Source organism: Patella vulgata, chromosome 2 (genome assembly GCF_932274485.2).
Source record: "Patella vulgata chromosome 2, xgPatVulg1.2, whole genome shotgun sequence".
In the NCBI taxonomy this organism is placed as follows: Eukaryota; Metazoa; Mollusca; class Gastropoda; family Patellidae; genus Patella; species Patella vulgata.
The window spans coordinates 71,068,172-71,082,354 of NC_065880.2; the positions used below are offsets into that span (position 1 = coordinate 71,068,172).

The 14,183-nt window shown below is 34.0% G+C and overlaps 1 protein-coding gene across 4 annotated transcripts in view; it reads right to left on the reverse strand.

Moving 5' to 3' along the window:
* LOC126810599 (acetylcholine receptor subunit alpha-type acr-16) overlaps positions 1–14,183 on the reverse strand; it is a 123,291-nt gene that overhangs the window by 58,437 nt on the left and 50,671 nt on the right. Inside the window, exon 1 of one of the 4 annotated variants that reach the window (XM_050535761.2) lies at positions 1,557–1,594. The exons of the other annotated variants lie outside the window; for them this stretch is intronic. The gene's annotated coding sequence lies outside the window, so the exon portion shown is untranslated. Of the gene's footprint in view, positions 1–1,556; positions 1,595–14,183 lie in introns of those variants that run through there. 4 annotated transcript variants of the gene reach the window in all.

The following is a 14,183-nucleotide window of genomic DNA, read 5'->3' on the forward strand; positions in this document are numbered from 1 at the left end:
CGCAACCCTATAGTCCACGACCCTAAAGTACAGCTCTCAAATTGTGTGTTAGCTCAGCACCATTTTTCCGCTTGCTGTAAACGATTTGATTATCCGATGATCGAGGTTTCTAAACGTGCCTTTCCTGAAGGCTTCGACAATTCATCTAAAATATTTAAGTTGTGTGTGCACAGAACTAGAAAATAACTACCAATAACAAAAGCCAATGGAAAGTATGACATGTTGAAATTGCTTTCATGCTTTGTCATTATCTCATAAAGTTGTGTTTTCAGGACTGTTTGAGCAATTTCACTTGGAACAATTGTTTTAGCAATAGGAAATTCACAAATTGAAAATATTACGAAAAAGAGAAGAAAGTCGTTAGTTAGCAATATATAACTACACGATGCATCTAATCGATATCAATTTTTATAAGCTTGTAGACTAGCAACTATTATATCGATTTTGATTTTTCTGCAAGTAAATCATTGCAGTTTATTCTTAAAATAATTGACATTACCCTTTTGTTCACAATAGTATACAACTGGTCCTGTTAGTGCAGCGCATCTTGAACCATTTCTTAGGGCTTAGAAATAATGCGTTTACTTTGTTTAATTGCTATTCATGTACTCGATGTTCCTTTTAAATTTAAAACAAAAGTTTCCACGACAATGTAGGCATGGGCTTCATGTTACAAGTTTGATCGCGTAAAAATAACAATTGATGTCGTGATATTAATTCATATGATAAAAATTATAAATTGGTGTTTTACTTGAATACTTGAATATATAATGGAGGATGTTATTTAAGGGAGCTAAATCTCTAACTCAACATTTTCCATAATATTCGATATTAAAAACACGAATTAGAATTCAATATTGATCAATTTCAATCAATATTGATGTTGCTATGATGCCGCGAGACTACACGATCCTAATATCTAACATTTAAGACACAATTAACATTTTATAATAAGTACACGAGTCATGTACCCTGGTTTCGGGTGCCATTTTGTAATGAACAGATAAAAACATATCCTACAAGACAGTGTGGAAGTAATTAGTAAAGACTGATTCACAAACGACAAGATAATGTTTTTTAAAAACGTGTAGAATGGACCAAGGAGGCGTAAACGACTGCTGTTCAATTTGAACTGTTCACGTATTTCACCGAACGCATTTGATTAGAAACTGCAATATTTGTTTCAAAAATTGAATATAAATCACTTTACATACATTCACATTACATAAATATGTGCTTTAAGAACCAGTTCCGTCTATTTCAAGGTTCCAAAAAATAGAGTTATATACCTTTTAATATATAATAACAGATCATGTGGTTTCATGGATTTCAAGAAGTGATTCAATTTCGTTTAATATTTACACAAATATGATGAATTGAGATTTTTGCAATATTTAGCATCCTCTACAGATATAAACAAACCAGCGCTACCTACAAATGTTGTGTACAAATTTTGATGGGTCTCTTTGTAATCCGACTGAATCGAAGCCGGAGGATTATGTACCGTTGATATTTTGATTTCTATGTCTTAAGTAAATGTTAATAAAAGAAATTACCGGAAAATGATGATTAGTGATGTCTTTAAATATATATAAAATAACAAGCAGACCTGGAAAATAGATACGAATAAAAAAAATAACTTTTCAAGTTCATTAATGTATCATAAAAACTACAAATACAATATGACTATATTGTTCACAGGTAGTCATGGATATAACATTGTGTATATATAGTCTGAAATATACATGTATGTACTTCCGTGACTTTCAAATCTTGTCTGAACAAGATTAGGTTTAAGTATACATATCGAACTCCAAAAATTGAAGAGAGGGATAGGGTATAACTTCCGCTCGACACAAACTTTCATGGAGGTTTTTAGCTGTTGACGGAAACCGTAGGACCCAGAGAAAACTCCTGAGGTTAGACATTCCACACTACTCCTTACTATGTACGTACAGGCTGGGAATCGAAACCACGCCATTTGACTCAATGACAGATCGTATGGTCTAAAGCACACGTGTTACCCACCCTCCCCCACCCCAAAGTTAAAACAACTATGAAGAAAATTAGCGCGAAGTTACAACTGCGGACGAACCACGCACAATGTGATTGCTCGCCGAGAAGCTTGTTTGCCAAATCCACAAGGTAGTTGGTATTTGTTTAGAAGCGAATCACAAACCTTGATATTGTAGTTGCTTGGGACTAGCATATAGGGTTATGAGAACATTCCGCACAGAATTACCCAGTTTTATTCCCCAGGGTTCCTCTTTTAAAGTTATGAAATATATTCTTCAAAAAAAAAATAGGGGATATTCAGAAACAATACAAAACTGCGGAAATGCACTGCTCTTTTTATTATAGGTAACCAGTGTATGTTAATAACAGGCCAATTGCCTACACATGGACATAAATAGTTCATATGGACGGCTTATCTGACGGCCCCATTTCACTCGCAAAAGAGATACACCGTCAAAAGTGAAAATGGACGTTTTTGAATTTTGTCTTAATAATGAGTAATTGCTCCACCAATCATCAGACATTCAGCAATTCGTCGTGGCATGCTCCTAATCAACCGTCCAATCACGATTTGGTGCAATATGACCCACTCCTCTTGCAGTGCCACGGCCTATTCTGGCAGTGTTGTCGGTTGACGTTGACGTCGACGAACACGTCTCCCGATCAAATTAAACGTAACACACTAAAGATACGCTAAACAGTATATCTTATGCAAGAACCGATTGGAAAGCAAACATGGATAGATAAACCAGCACGCGGCAGTTTTCATCAACCCTTCCTTGAAGTGTCAAATTTGACAATGAACCCCTCCCACGTGTATGGCGCTATTGCATGTGCAGCTCAGTGGTTCTGTTGGGGCGATAAGTTCTTCATCTGTGAACATACTCTCAAAGCATGTCAAGTGTCCATGACTATTTATCATATTACAACCTGCATAGGTATTTGCCTTTCAATATCCCCTACTTTTTTTTGAAGAGTATAATAGAAATTTGTTATTTTCTAGAACGAAATGTTCCAATACCGATATATACCACTCCTGTTAATGTAAACATTCAACATTCGTTGACGCACCATCTAGCCTAATTCTATGGATTTTTGTTGTTTTTTATTCGACAATTTAAACAACTCAGTGAAATTTAAAGATCTCGAGAGAGTCGATTTATGGTCAAGATAAATCAACAAATGTTATTCACTTTAAACGAAATACGAATTATGACTGGAAAGGGTCATTATATGGACGCTAGAAGGATAAAATTTAACTATTGGGGATATTGGCAAATAGTTTACCATAGCAGAATGATAATACAGAGCCAGTGAAATATCTCCGGGGTGTCATTAACTTAGTCTAAGTGCCAAACTACTGCCTAATGTTCAGTAATTGAAAATTGATAACGATAATCTAGCACTATTTGTCATTTTCTAATATTGACTCGAATGTAAATGTTGCCCTTGAGTAGAGCACGAGGACCGTTGTTTTTCAAGGAGATTGCAGAAACTGGTTTATATGCCAAGAATGGCCAAATTTGACTAATATGTCCATGATGTCTTGTCGCTAAACAATTCTTGGTTTGAATAAAGTATTTCGATGATGTTGTGTTGTTAAACAATTCTCGGTTTAGTGATGTCAATGTCTTCATTTATCCTAACAGGTTAGATATTAAGAACACCGCCGATATTTAGATTTACGATTCGAGATTGGCCGAAAGGGATAAGTTTAAGAAAGTAGGTGATAGATATTGCCAATTATAAAATATTAAGAAATAAGATTAAGTCTAAAATAAGGGATAATAAGAAAAAGTGTCTATAATCTTTAATTAAAGATAGAAAAAACTGTAAATCTATCTTGAAAGCCATTAATACAGCTAAAAGTGAAGGCGGTTATAACAAAACTATTTCAGATATTAGTGCTGATGATTTTAATATTTTCTTTATTAATGCTGCATCTTCCATTATTCCGAATTCTACTACTCAACTAAGTAATTACAATTCTAACTTAATTTCTAACTTTGTATCTGAGCATATTGATAATAAGACATTCTGTCATGTTCCATATATGACTATAAATCAAGTATATAAACTGCTCTCTTCTCTTGATCCAACTAAATCTGTAGGATTAGATGGACTTGGTCCTTTCTTCATCAAACATGCAGCCTATTTTTTATCTGATTCATTAAGCTATATTTATAATTTGAGTATTGATAAAATATATTTCCTTCTTCTCTCAAACATGCTAAAGTTTTACCATTCTACAAATCTGGTGCTAAAAATGATCCTAGTAATTATAGGCCAATATCTATTTTACCTACATTATCTAAACCATTAGAAAAACATATTTCTCAATCCATTAATTCTTTCCTTGAGAAATATAATTTGCTTTATTCAAATCAATCAGGATTTAGATCCAATAGCTCTTGTCAAATGGCATTAACTAATATTTCTGATAACATTTATCATGCTATTAATAATAATCTGTATACAGGTATGGTATTTATTGATTTCCGCAAAGCCTTTGATTTAGTAAATCATAATCTTCTACTTCAAAAATTGAAATTATATAATTTATCTTATACTCTTATTAAATTGTTAACTTCCTAGTTATATAATAGACAACAATGTACCAGTATTGGACAAACTTATTCTGCCCCTGCTATGATAACTCAAGGTGTTCCCCAAGGTTCAATCCTTGGTCCTTTGTTATTTAATTTATTTATTAATGATCTACCTTTACATTTACATGTTAATAGTGATTTATTTGCTGATGATACTACTGTCTATTTCTCATCGTCTGATGTTACTTCATTAATTACCACACTGCAAAATGAAACTTCTATTATTCAAAATTGGTGTTCCACAAATGACATGGTAATTAATGAAACCAAAACTAAAACAATGAGTATTACACCTTCTTCAAGGCGTAAATTACTTTCAACAAAATTTCAAATTCACATAAATAATTCACCTTTAGAAAATGTCTCTACATTTAAACTTTTAGGCATCATTTTTGATGAAAATTTCACTTGGTCTCCTCATGTTGATCATTTATCTAAGCTTCTTCGACAGAAAAATTTTCAATTACGCAAATTAAAACAGTTGCTTCCTACTGAAGTACTTAAATTGTTCTATTTTGCTCATATTCAATCTCATATAAATTATTGCTCCACTATTTGGGACTCTTGTTCAATTACATCTATATCTAAACTTGAGAGACTTCAAAAATTATCCTTTAAATTAATTTACAATAGACCTATCTCTGATCATTCCTTCTCATCTAATTATCAATTTTTATCTTCATCCTTAAATCTTCAAACTATTTATCAAAGACTTTTAATTAACAAATATATTTTTGTTTATAAAATTATCCATAAACTTTGTCCATCATATTTATATAATATTTTTCATTATAACACCACTCCATATTCATCTCTCAATAATAGACTTTCTATCTGTAGACCTAATAATGAAATATTTAAATGTAGTTTACAATATAGAGGCACAGTGCTTTGGAATTCTCTCCCATATTCACTTAAAAATATTAAAAATCTTCATTTATTTAAGAACAATATCACTAGGCATGTTATTTCTTCTTCTTAACCGGTAGCCTATATTTAATATATCAACTACTTACTACATATTATCTATCATATTACTTTTAGTTTTAAAGTTAAACTATTTAGCTTATCAATATATATTTGAATGTTTTGTGTGTGAGTATTTGTTAAGTGTCTTGTTCTATTACTGTCTTTTTCATTTCTTTGTTATAAAGGGCAAAATTGTAAACAGGCTCTAAGCCTAATTTTTACCTTTGAAAATAAAGATATTATTATTATTATTATTATTATTAAACTACAAGCTTGGTGTTGACCTTTATGATAAACCTGACGATTTTAATTTCCCCAACCTAGACTCCCCATTTCCACGCAGTAACATAACCGATCACAAGCATTGCTTAACTCAACCGAAATGCTGGGTCTTGCACAATCTGAGAGGTATTTGCTGAGATTTTGGTTATTTACCCAGTAGACGTAAATCCGCAAGATATCGTTAATGAGTTTACCTCTCTCAGTACACGAGGCAGAACATACACACCCGTTACCCAAATTACTATTGCTCTTTTCGTATTTTTGTACTACGAATTTTTATCTCGTCTTCATTAATAGCCCGATTGGTGAAAGTATGACGTTAAACTCCATCATTTCGATTTTTTATTGCCCCTTCTAAATCTGTGACACCATATTTTATCCATATTCTCTAGCAGTTTCAATAGGTGATATTCTTTTTAAATTAGACAATATAGTTTAGGGCGATAGACATGTACAGGAAACCCACAAATGCACATTAGACTGAATAACTGACATAGCACCTGCTAGCTTCCGGTATTTTTAATAGCCTATCTAACAGATACCAACATGGATATATTTAACGGAAGTTCCAAGACATGTTCGCATTTTGAACAAAATAACAAGGAAAATGCCGTAAATTCAGATTAATGCAGGGGTGGACTGAGTAGGAGTCTGCGAGTATGCTATACGTAGGATCGGGGATCATTAAAGAGGCTAGGGGACCCTTTTTATAGTTTTTGGCGAATTGGTAAGATTGCCATATGCTAAATTTGTGCACAAGCTAGAAACATCAGGATATCGCTTGGCTAACCTCAGGGGCCTCAATGCCCTGGTTTGATGATCTCCTTGTCACATTTACCAGTTTCAAAGCATTAGAATCTAGTAATAAGTATCATATGTTAGACATAACGGTAATATGTCTGAAGGTAATTGGTATATCAAAGGCTAATTGGATAATATACAGATGAAATTGAGCATAAACTACTACTATCTAGTCATAATGTATATGCTAAGGTCAAACCATTAGGTCATTTATTACGTCACTATCCAAAGATCAGTTCAACCTTACAAAATATTTATCTCGATCGAAATCTTGACGCATCTTAACATGAAAATACCATTAATAAGTAATCATATTCATAACCCATGTTCCCAAGAACAATCTCCTTTCAAGTAAATTAAAAATTGTTTTCATTTAAAATACAATAAGAGCATTAACATGTCTGTAAGGCTGTTGTTAATTCATCAATGTGTCTTATTTTCATGGACTCGTAGAAGCTAGCTATACATTATTAAGAATTTTCGAGACATTTTCTGCACATCTACACGAATCGTACATTTAAAGGGCGTATAAAAAGCATATATTAATGTAACATTTAAAGTGGTTTAAATTTAATTTTAAAAACATTATTGTAATTTGTAATCAAGTATATTCGGTGAAATACGCGAACAATCAAAACTGAACGACAATCGCTTGAGCCTACTTTGTTTGTAAATCAGCCATTTCTATTACTTTCGCATTGTCTTCTGTGATGTGTTCATTACAAATGTCGCTCGAAACCATCATGACCATAAAGTACACGAGGTCGTGTACTGATTTTAAGATGTTATTTGTGTCTTAAATTTTTTTTATATTAGGATCCCATATTGATTGAAATGGACCAATATTGAATTCTAATTCGTATTTATAATTTCGAATATTATGAACAATATGGTGCTACAGGTTTATCCCCTTTAAGTCCTCTCTTTGGAAAGAACAAGAACCATACAAGATTAATGTAACGATGTAACGACCTTTCAAGGATAAATAAGGCGAGACAATGAAATGATATTTATGTTTCTAGAGGTGATCCCATAGTCTCTATATAGAATGAAAGGGATATTATTCGCTTTTCCTTCAAGATGCCATTAAAATTAAACACCGTGTGTTAGTGAGGCGGTGAACTTATCCTCACCCTGACTCACAGTAAGATTAGTTTCACAATATGATGGTTCTCCGGGGAAATGCCACATCATACTAAGTGAGAATCTTTCTACCTAAAAGATTATTCCAACTCTAAAAAGAACAAATGAACTTTCATCAAATGGCCTTCTTTTGGTACGTAAATGTGAGGTTATCTGTTCTGATTTCAACTTTTAAGATTGGAATTGGTGAATGACACGAATCCATTACTAATCTGCTTACACAATGACAGAAGCCATAAATACGCCGTTATTAAGGTGCTACAGATCACCTCCTTTACATATCTTACCGTCTAACAAATTCAATGCATATCAGACATATACAATAATTTTTAAACATAAAAGAGATGAAAAAAAAATATATGTAATAAACCCGAATTGTTCATATGGATACCATCAAATTTAATTAAAAAGGGTATCATAAATTTTCAATTCTATTTAATCCATAATAGTGGGGATTTTTTTTTTCTTTTTTTTTTTTGGTGGAGAGGGGGGGGGGGGGCGTAAATTTGGCTTTAATTTTAAAAATCGACCGAAACTACGTGTTAAATGGCAAACTGGTTGCAATGATTACCGGCAAAGTCACCAATTCTATTTAAATACAGAAATACAACAATTTAATAAACAAAACAAAATGATAATCTAGAAGTGATATCATACGTTTGAAAAAGTAAGCACACTTAGAATTCATAAGCTGAACCTATTTGGTAGAAAGTAACCATGCGTCCAAATGACAACCAGGAGAATTACAGGCCTCGTTCCTGTCAATACAGTTCATCCAGATTTTCCGGCGTGGTTTCCCCTTGTCAGGGATGCAGGACGGAGGGCCTGAGAAGGACAGCTGTCTAGTCGTTCGGATGGGACGAAAAACCGAGGCCCCGTGTACATATTGGCGTGCACGTAAAAGATCCCTTGGCAATTGGAATTCAATATAAGACTAGGCCGTAGCGCCGCTGCACGGGCAAAATTTCCCTCATAGCACACTGTATGGCGTAGGCCCGTCTTTATTACCCCAGTTTAGGAGCAAAACAGTAGGACGTTAAACCCCATTTCATTTCATGTTCCTGTAAATACCAAGATACGCAGTGGCTCAGCGAATAAGACGCTGGTTCGCTAACTAGGATGTCCCTTGTTCGCTCTTGCTGTTGGTCGAGAAAGTTCCCCCCGGGATATTTTCAAGCGTGGTTTTACCTTTTCTAATCGTTCGAAATCGTTAAAAAATCGAGGTCCAACATAAAAGAACCCTGGCAGTTTGAATTCGAAATAAGAGTAGACCGTAGCGCCACTTTCAGGGCATACTGTATGGCATATGCCCGGATGGATCTAAAATGTGGGACGTTAAGCCTTATATAATTTCCTTAAATGCCAAATGTTAGCTATGGGAACTAATTGTCCAATAATCAAGATGTGCATACACTGTCTGGTACAACACACAGTTCAAGTTAAAGGCGGTATAGTTCGGATTGAACGATTTCAGAAGCCAAATCTACTGCATGGTCAAATAAATGATCTATTATGTAAATGTATAATAATATATTAAATGTTTGTTCTCAAAATGACTGAACAGAACCAAGGCCAAAAACCGTGATACAATGGTTTCACACGTTTCAAGACTAATTATAAAGGATTCACCAGCACAGAAAAGACGATTCAGTTACTGCGTAGGATCAAACCGAGTCAGAAACGTGCTATCTATGTATATTTTATATTCCAGACACCGACTCATTTGTATCTAAGTCTAATGATATATAGACACCAATCGCTTCCCAACAACCGTCTTTGAAACGCATTCAAAATGACAGACAAATCGGTTCATAGGCACTCTTAGGTAGCTTCCCAATACAGAAGGTTTATTTTATTTTATGGCGTACATATAAGACATGAGTGTGCTGTCAAAGCATTGGCTGAGGAGAGTGGGGGTCGTCATGAGAGTGATATATATTTATGACCAACTACAACAAAAATCATAGGCTGTTTAAACAAACTATAAGTTAAAAATACCCAATCCAGTCCACCCCATTGTCTTAACGAAATAAACGCAAAATGGGAGTGATAGATATTTATGAGCAACTACAACAAAAATCATAGGCTGTTTAAACACACTATAAGTTAAAAATACCCAACCCAATCCACTCCATCGTCTTAACGAAATAAACGCAAAAATTGAATATTTTTTAATAATAATGATTAATGGTTAACTACTATAAGTGGACCAGGTGCAGGTACACCAGCACTCTTGCAGAAAATCGTAATATTGTCCAATTACAGCAATTGCTGAAAGTTCAAACTTGTTAGCCAATCTTAAGCAGATTAAAAGAAAAAGAATTTGCTATAAAATTATTTGTTGCCGACTACATTCTTTCAGTTTAAATTCCTATTGGGGATAGGAACAAATCTAAAAATCTAACTTCACTGATGACTTTACAACTAAACAACTTTCGTTTCGCAATTATATCGATATGAAGCAACGGAAAAGTGACAATCGATACGTGTTAAAAAATGGCAATAGGTTACCCTTGTTAGTATTTTAATAGAAAATAAAATCACATTCTAGATTGTTTTTAAAACAAAACACAAAAAATTTCATCTAAATATGTACATATTGAAATCATTCAAGTTTAAAGAAAATCTAAAAACCACGTTATAAAATCCGTGACATGAGAATGAAGTTGATGAACACTTGATTTCAGATAGGCGATTCTATCTCTAAAAACTGTCAAAATAAGATGGAATATTTAATGAAAGTTTTAACATCGTGAAGAACTCGATTTTCCGGATCAAGAAGAAAATCTTAGAGCAGAATCGAATTTCAAAGTCTATCTGGAATCCACAGGGCGTTTTTAAAAATATTTTTATTTATCTATATACTTTTTCAAATGAAAAGAATATCTTAATTCAAATCTCGATGTATTTGAATCGTTCATGTTCTAGAGATAAAAAGCAACCGAATAAAATTTGATGATCTAAACGAGATTCTCTAAAAATATCCAAAGCACATCAATGTTGAATGCTGGGTTATAAAATGACACCAAATAAGAATTGATGATCTAAAAGGATTCTCTAAAACTGAACATAACAAATAAGTAAGACCCAATGTTGAAAGCTGTGTTATGTAATAGGACATGTTTATGTATTAGTGTGGCATCGATTTTGGTGGTGAATTCGGAAGAAAAGACTTTATAATCTTAGAAAATCATTTTAAAAAAATGCTAACACGTCGTTATTAATGCAAAGTCATATGGACTGTGTGATTCTACTTATAGTTTTAGAAAATAATTTTAAAAGTGCAAGCGCGTTATAAATGCAGAGTCATATGGGCTGTGTGAACCGACTGTGCATTTTTGTAAATTTGTATATAAGAGAGTTGTTTCCCTTTATATAATCGACGTCAGTAATGATTTGACTTTCAAATCAATATTCTTGAAATATAGATTAGCACCAATAGTGGAAGGAAATCGATGCCAGCTGTCTTTGTCATATTTTATAAATATATTGAATAACTTTGCATTATTTTAGCAGACTTCTTTTTCTTTGTCGAAGGTTGTATATTTTTTACAACGATACACTCCTTTTTATCTTATCAATATGATGGATGGTGACGACTATTACTCTTTTAATTGACAGCTGAGAAGTCACGAATAGCAACAAGTAACACTATAACTTGCTTTAAGTGTGAAAACTAATTATCTGTATGCGTTTATTAACAGTCGGTGTTGTTAAAAGTGATGCTGACTTTACCAATTAGCACATGCAATAAAATTACCACGGGGCAATCTATCAACATCCACTGTCTTCAAAATGTCGTGTTCACTTCCAAAACTGTCATTCAGCTTTCTATAATCCATAAATCACTTATCCTGCAAAAAAAACCCGCTTATAGGCGTATAGGGGGGGGGGGGCACTACATGAGATGAGCAGGGCTGGTTGTTGAAAATGCGGGACCCAGTTGGGGAGGCCCGAAGTTACAGGGCATATGAATACATTGCAGGACATGAATAACTTTAACTAGGCCTATATTCATTCATATTTAAGGTCAGCTATGCTTTACTTCACAATTAGTAATTGATTAATACCTGAAAATAGTCATACCTTCTGCCAGTTTGTGAGCTGCGGTGACCCGTTCTAGTGCGGGACCCAATTTGGGGAAATTGGATCAAATGTGACAAGAAAACCGGCCCTGGAGTTGAGTAAGTTTTTACTGTTTTGCCCAAATATCACCTGGTGACAAATTAGTAATAAAAATAATGACTTTGAATATTGATAACATAAGTGATATTCTAGGTGCCATAGATATATAATAGTCATGTAGATTCTTTATTGAATCTGACTCTAATATTCAAAAGGTGTTCACACGAGTTCCTGTAACCTCGTTTTTTTGTGACAACCGTCCCAAGGTTTTTATACCTGTTTATCAAAATCCATTTATTCTTGAATTGTGCGCTGGCCATAACACACGAATATCAAAATTCAAGAAAAGAACAGGATTAAATACTGGGTTATATAAATAGTTGTAAATCTTGGAGTTAAAAAGTAAATGATGGAATAGCTGCACAATATTGAGAAGTAGCACACGGTTTATATGAATTCTAGTCCAACCTAGTTATAGTAGCCAAACAGATGATAGGTGTGAATACTTCTTAAAACACAAATATATAATTCCCTAGGCTATTGTTATATGAAGCCCGAGATAAATTGGCGAAGACGAGTTACTGCCGAGTTTAAAATCCAAATGTGAGAGTTTTGAGCTGTGTGAAATTACCACATGACTTATAAGATAATGGATAAAGCAAGAAGTACGGGAACAGAAGATATATAATGGAGGCTATGAAATAATGTTCCTGGAATATCATTTCATATTCCTTGAATATCCTTCCATTTGACACGACATCCTGTATGGTTTTTTTTCAAACCTCTCAGTGGTACACTAATCTTTATATAATCACACGTCTGTTCGTTTTTGATACTGTATGCTGCTGGTCGTTCGCCATTTACTCTAATTCCAGCTGAAACAGGGTCCGTTTACGTGTACACCAGTCACTGTTAGTTGCCACCGCCCCCTCGTCGTGCATCACTGACAATGCCGGAAAATGCCGAGAAACTTTCTTAGCCAACACAGGTATCGAAATGAAATGAAATGGGGTTTAACGTCCTACTGTTTTGCTCCTAAACTGGGCTAATGAAGACGGGCATACGCTATACAGTGTGCTATGAAGGAAATTTTGCCCGGGCAGCGGCGCTACGGCGCTACGGCCTACTCTTATATATCGAATTCCAATTGCCAAGGGATCTTTTACGTGCACGCCAATTTGTACACGGGACCTCGGTTTTTCGAACTAGACAGCTGTCCTTGTCAGGCCCTCCGTCCTGCATCACTGACAAGGGGAAACCACGCCGGAAAATCTGGATGAACTTTCTCGGCCAATGCAGGGATCGAACACCCGACCTCCAGGATAGCGAGCCAGCGTCTTGCCCACTTAGCCACGTGATCCCCAAACAACAACAACACAGGTATCGATCCATGGACTCCCTGGTTACGAGCCAGTGCCTTTCTCAATGAGCCATTATTTTGTGAAAAAAATCTTATGCCAAAGTACTTTTTGTTTTAAATATGATAAACATTTTCTGTCATAAACATTTATCATTTAGAAACCAATAACAGGGATCATCTTAGTTCACTGTTCCAGTCTCCAGACACAAAACTCGCAGTAGGAATTCTAATCAATGCATTCCGGAAAGTGAAAACATTTTTTAAAATATTTTAATTGTAAGACTGATGTTAATAGTTAATGGATTATTTCTCTGTTAAGGGTCAAACAAGATGAACGTTCAATATCTATTTTCAGCGATTCCAGTATTTTCCTGAACACGTGAGACTTGTAGAATCTGGATCAATATTTATTTACACATAGCCTAGACCCAACATGCTAGAATCTTTCATAAATTGACTTTTACCGCCATAATGATTAATAATCAATAATCTTACAAACGTATTGACATCATTTGGATTCTATTTTTCTTAAGAGGTAATTTGTTCTTTTAATGTTCTTGAACGTATGACAGTTTTATAGTACTCGTGGTGAAGTATTGATAGACTATTGTATCAAATATAATTATTACTACTATGGATCGTTTACATAGCAAACAGCTAAATAAAAACCTGAATAGTTATTGATCGGGATTATTTTAAATAAATTGAATAATATTATTTCACTAATTAGATCTTCTATAGTTTTCACGCCATTTAATACACATGGTGTTAAAGATGCATTTGGTAAAAGCTAAATCTGCCTATAGCAGGTGTTTTGTCTAGCTTCAAATGTTATATAAATTATTATTTAGACATTTATTCACATGATAAGCCCAAAC